A 6,000-nucleotide genomic window follows, 5' to 3' on the forward strand; every position below is an offset into this window, starting at 1 on the left:
GCTCTCAGACAATTAGTTACTCAAGAGCGGCTTCAGCCTGTCTCTGTGATAATTGAGTTTGAAATTTCAGCTGCAGGTTGACTGTCCTTGGGGACAGTGGGCGCGGTGGCCTGCTGCTCACCACACAGGCGGGTCCTGCTGGCAGCAGGCTTCTGCAGCCTTGCGGGTCCCCCAGCTGGATTGGGACAAAGGAGTGAAGCAGCCCTCTGGGCAAGAAGGTGCGGGGAAGGTGGGGGACAAGGGGTGACCAGGGCAGGGTGGGGGGCACTAAGAGGCCGCTGGCTCGAGCGCCAGCCTGAACTGCCAGCAAGCTTCATCAGCTCCCACACCATGGGACGCGTGGGTACTTAATGCTTTACTCATCCTCGTCTAATTCTTGGCTGTCATCTCAATCGTAGGCTCACTTTCTTAATACCAGAAGGAATACATGTGTTCCTTTTATAGAAAATTAGGTAACGTGGGCAAGCAAAAGGAGTAATACTCATAATTCCCACCAACAGGAGACAATGACCAGAGAACACTGGCCTACACCTTTCCAGACCTGGGGTGTGTACACATTTATGAAAGAGCATACTGGATGGTGTTTTGAAACCTGACTATATAGTGTTTTGAAACCTGCTTTTTTGCATTTAGCAAACGCTAAGATGGTAAAGCTGAAACTCCAATACTTTGGCCACCTCATGCGATGAGTTGACTCACTGGAAAAGACTCTGATGCTGGGAGGGATTGGGGGTGGGAGGAGACGGGGACGACAGAGAATGAGATGGCTGGATGGCATCACCGACTCAATGGACATGAGTTTGAGTGAACTCCGGGAGTTGGTGATGGACAGGGAGGCCTGGCGTGCTGCGATTCATGGGGTCGCAAAGAGTTGGACACGACTGAGCGACTGAACTGAACTGAACTGAAGCTGCTCCAACACAGAGGTCTCAAAACACCTGTAGAGAACATAGACACGTACTTCCCTTCCACTTCAGTGCCCCAGAGGGAGGGAGCATTTCGGGTCCCAGGGCTGCTCTGAGCCACGTGGTCACTTGGGGACCCTGTTCCCCCCACCCTCTCGCCCACATGACCTTGGACGTGACCCGCATGGTGGAAGCGGAATCACAGGTGCCTTCCGAGTTGACGAAAAGGGAAAAACGTACAGGCATTGTAAGGCCAGACCCGGCACGGGCACATGTCAATTCCACTTGACCTTCGTGAGCGAGAACTTAGCCACGTGGCAGACCTACCTTCAGGGGCTGCTAGGAGACACCGTCCCCCACTGCGCAGTGCTGGGTCCGGCGGGGACCCTTGCTCTGGACGAGAAGGGGGCAGCCTCCACCACGCAGTGCGCCCTCTTGCATCGGGACTGTGAGCAGTGACGCTGCCCGGAGGGTTCGGTGGGCCTCATTTCAGCCATCCTTTGGTTTTGTGAGATGGTGGCCCGCCACACTTTTTGATAACCGTAACTTAGGCAAGGAACCGTTCCTGGATCTTCAGAGTTTTATTTTGAAATAATTATAGATTCACCATGAGGTTACCAGGACATGTGTATGGGGGTGCCAGGTATACTTTACCAGCTTTCCCATGTCAGCATCTTGTGCAGACCTGTCCAACCACATCTGTAGTTGCTTGCACAACCACAGCACAATGTACACACCAGGAAGTTGACTTTGGTACCATGCAGAGCGTTTATCACCAAGTCAGTGGACATGAGTTTGAGCAAACTCTGGGAAATGGTGAAGGACGGGGGAGCCTGGCGTGCTGCAGTCCATGAGGTCACAAAGAGTCGGACATGACTGAACAGCAGTGACAACGTAGTTTACTTGTGTTCCGCCGGCTACACGTGCGCTTCCTGATGCATCTGTGTGATTGTGTGTCTGCATGTGGCTTAATGCAGTTTTATCACATGTCTAGCTTCATGGAACCAGCACCACCAAGACACGCCACCATTCCCTCCCTACAGGTCCCCCTCGCTCTACCTTTTCCTGATGACGGATCCCTCCTTCCCCATCGTGGCCCCCTGGCCACCGCTAAGCTGTTCTCTATCTCCAGAATCATTTATTCCATGAATGTTATGAACAGTGGGATTCCACTGCATATATATGCCTTTGAGGTTGGCTTTTTTCATCCAGTGGAATTTCCTTGAGGCTTATCCAAGCTGCTGGGTGTATCAGTGACCCACTCCCTTCAGTTGCTGAATAATATTCCAGTGGTTTCCACACCTTGTTTAACCACTTACCCAGTGGAGGACGTTTGGTGGTTTTCAGTTTGTGGCCGTTAACAGAGCCACTATGAACACTCATGTACAATTTTCTGCATAAAAAGTTTTCATTTCTGTGGAAGATAAACGCCCATGAGTACAGTTGCTGGGTCATATAGTAAGTCCATTTTTAGTTTTAAAAGGAAATGCCAAACTATATCATCTCACATTGATATGAGTAATGTAATTTCTGCACAGCTTTGCCAGCATTTGGTGTTGTCACTGTTTCTTATTTTGATCATTCTGGTAGGTGTGGAGTGATACCTCGTGGTGGGTTTTATTTGCGTTCCTCCAATGGTTGATGATGTTGAACATCTTTTCGTGTGCTTCTTTGCCATCTGGCTATTGTCTTAGGTGAAATGTCTGTGCATGTCTTTTGCCCAGTTTCTGACTGGATTGTTTTTAAACGCTGAGTTTTGAGAGTTCTTTATATATTCTACATATGAATCCTTGGCAGGCTTGTCATTTGTACATATTTTCTCCCAACTGTCGCTTGTCTTTTCATCCTCTTAATGGGGCTTTTTGAAAAGCAGATATATTCAGTTTTGATGAGGTCCAATTTATCAGATTTTTTTTGTTTATGAGTTGTGCTTTTGGTGTTGAGTCGAACCTGCTGGGTTTCGGATTGAGTGTGGTTGTGCTGTAATGAGCATCAGAGCTCCTCACTGCCTTCCTCTGCCCCCGCCCCGCCTCTCTCTCTGTCTCTCTCCCTCCCCCAGCAGGGACCTTAGCTGCCCTCTCGTTCTGTCGGACGGTCACTCAGGACATCCGCGGTTGGGAACCCTGGCCTGGCTCACCCCGCAGGTCAGTGGCAGCAAGAAGAGCAGAACCAAACTCCCTCAGTCACCACGTTCCCGCTTCCCCAAGGCTCTTCTCAGGGAAATGCTCGAACTGCAGTGTCCAAATGACATAGATCCCGCTGCAGCAGGGAGCGTTAAAGGAAAGCGTTGGCGTGACAGACTCGTTTCTCCAGCTCAGCCTGGGGCTCGGAAGCAGTGCTCTGATGACGCGCCTCTTCCAGGAGTGAGATCTGATGCCAGGGGTCCTCGCCCTCCCGGGCTCAGGAAGGCAGTTGGGCAGTGTCCTGCGGTCAGGTGGGCAGCTGGGGCCTGAGTCCCTAGCATTCAACCAAGCCAGTGTGGGCCCTAGGGGACGGGGACTACGGGGGAGCTTCCCGGGAGTGGCACCTCCCCTCGCACCTTTCAGCCTCCGGGACCGCCCAGCCATCCACCCCTCCTGTGGCGCCGCCCTGGAAGGGGGCGGAGGGGACACAGAGATGTTCTGGAGGTGGGAGTCGGCTCTCAGAAGGTGGCCAGCCCTTTTCCAGGTTGTGCGCGGTGCCCGTCCCTCCTGGGCAGGACCCCACAGGCCCAAGGATGCCAGGGGTTAGGGTTAGGGTCCCTACCCCCGGGTTCCTGGGGGCCCACACTCAGGATGGGGGTTGTCACCACCGCAGCCTCATGCTTGCTGTCACCGTCTTCTGGGAGGTCTCCGTTCTCAAACATAGCAGACAGAGGGTGTCCCGCTCAGGGGTGGGAAGCACCTCCACGTGCAATCTCTTCCTCTCAGGAAGCATTCGACCTTTCACCTCCGTGCCTCTGGGTGATTTTCTGCCCAGAGATCCCTCTCCAGGAAGCCCCATGGCACGTTCTTTTTTTTCCCCCACAATTATTAATCCTGTGCTCACCCAGCCCATTTCCTCTTCCTAAACACCCAGCAAAAGTCTCTTTCCCAGGTCCCTTGTGTCTAAGTGGGGACATGAAACGTGAGCAGAAGAGGCAGCAAAGAGCAGACCGCGTTTCCCACACTCTCTCTTCCTTTTCTGAGACCCCACTGGAGGCAACGCATAGCCGTGGTGGAGTTAGAGGTTGGAAGGGTTCTGAGTCCCTGGGCCACCGCCTGGAGGTGAGACTGCCCGGGTGAGCCACCGAGTGGATTCTATGGACGGAACTAAACTGTTAAACTTGTTATTAGGTTAAATCACTGAGACGTGAGGTGTGTTTTTTTTTAAATAGCTGTTCGAATTATTTACCCCACCCATCTTGAAAATACCCTGGAAACAGTGCCATGAACTGTAAGTTCTTGATAGATAGTAGAAGCTGCTGTTTCTCCTGTTTCTATATTATCCTGAGTCCAAGTCATCTTTTGCTTTGATTAGAAGAGGGCCACAGGGGTTTCCCTGGTGGTCCAGCGGCCAAGACCCTGTGCTCCCAGTGCAGGGGGCCTGGGTTCGATACCTGCTTGGGGACCTAGATTCCGTGTGCTGCACTCGGAGTTCACGTGGCGCAACCAGAAGACCCGGCATGCTGCCACTAAGCCCTGGCACAGTGGAAATAGATAAATAAACTTTTTTTAAAGAGAAGAAGAGGATCGTGTGCAGAGTCAACTCAGGCTGTCCTCTGGTTCCTCCAGGAAGAGCAGCCTTATCAGACGCCTTCCTGACCGCTCGCAAGGAGTGTGGACACTCCATCCTCCTGCCCCCTTCCTCTGTTCGTCTTCAGAGCCCCTCCTCTTGCACTGGACAGTTGCTGTTTATCTTGTCGTTCATCACCGCCTCCGAGACGGTTAGCTCCACAAGGCCGGGAACCGGGTCTGTCTGGGGCACTGCCCTGTCCCCTTGCACACAGAAGGTGCTCAGTAAGTATTTACTGAACATGGAGAAGAGCAGGGAAGCCAGACGCAGGCATCTGCTCTGCTGCTCAGTGGGGGACCTTGGGCCAATCACATGATCCTTCTGAGTGTGGATACTTCACCCGTGAACGGGGCCGTGGCCCTGGGTGGCCATGCAGTGCCGAAGTCCCATGAGGGAATTCACACCAGATGTTTGTTGTGCACCTACTGTGTGCAGGTGCTCAGTGCCTGGGATGTAGTGCGCATGGCAGATGAGAAAGGGCCAGGCGGTCAAGACAGCCGCGTCAGGGATGTTCACCGCAGGCAGGGCAAGGACGCTTTGAGGCCGTGGCCACCCAGGCAGGGCCCTTCCATCTCCCACCATGGCCTTGGTGACACCCGCTCGCCTTTCTTTGCTCGCCCTGAGAAAATATTCAGAGAAAGGGATCCGGAGGTTTGGCGGCCTCCCCTGTGAAACGCAGCCTCAGCTGTGCACTGAGACCCTCTCTGAAGCGCAAGAGATTTCAGACGCCACCTGGAAAGCGGAAGTGCCCGGGAGAGACTGTCAGGGGCGCAGACCTGCCCCCATTCCCATCCCGTCCGCACTGCTGCGAGTGAGCGCGTCCCCCTGCCTTGAGGAGAATTGGGTCCCTTTCTTGCTGTGGCCTTTTGATATTTGACTTTGCACTCGATGCCCCTAAAGCTAATAGGCCCTGGCCTTTCATTTCCAAAGGGTAGTTGGTCAAATTAATGATCGCCAAAAGGCCAGAGGTAATTTGCTTTCCTCCCGGTTTCTTTCCATTCGTTTGCAAACCAGCAAAGTTCAAGAAAGCTTCTGAGCATGAAAGAGTAGGGGATCTAATTAGGAAGCAGGCAGCTAGTTCGAAAACTTTCTCGAGAACTTCGGGACCATGGTCACAGGGTGGTTATGAGATTGTCCCAGCAAGGACACCGAATACTGCATGGACTGGTCCCAGCCATGGGCCTCATTCCCAGAAGCCCGGACAGCTTGTAAACGGATGAATGTGTATCCCTGTTCAGCCTGTCTTCAGCCTCGAAGAGGGACCCCAGGCCAGACCATCTGCTGGGGGGCAGGGGGTGGCTAGCTGGGGAAGGGCTGAGGTTGACAAGGGACAGGAACGGTC

The sequence above is a fragment of the Moschus berezovskii genome, chromosome 11 (genome assembly GCF_049115385.1).
Source record: "Moschus berezovskii isolate FMDL1 chromosome 11, NW_MosBer_1.0, whole genome shotgun sequence".
Classification (NCBI taxonomy): Eukaryota; Metazoa; Chordata; class Mammalia; order Artiodactyla; family Moschidae; genus Moschus; species Moschus berezovskii.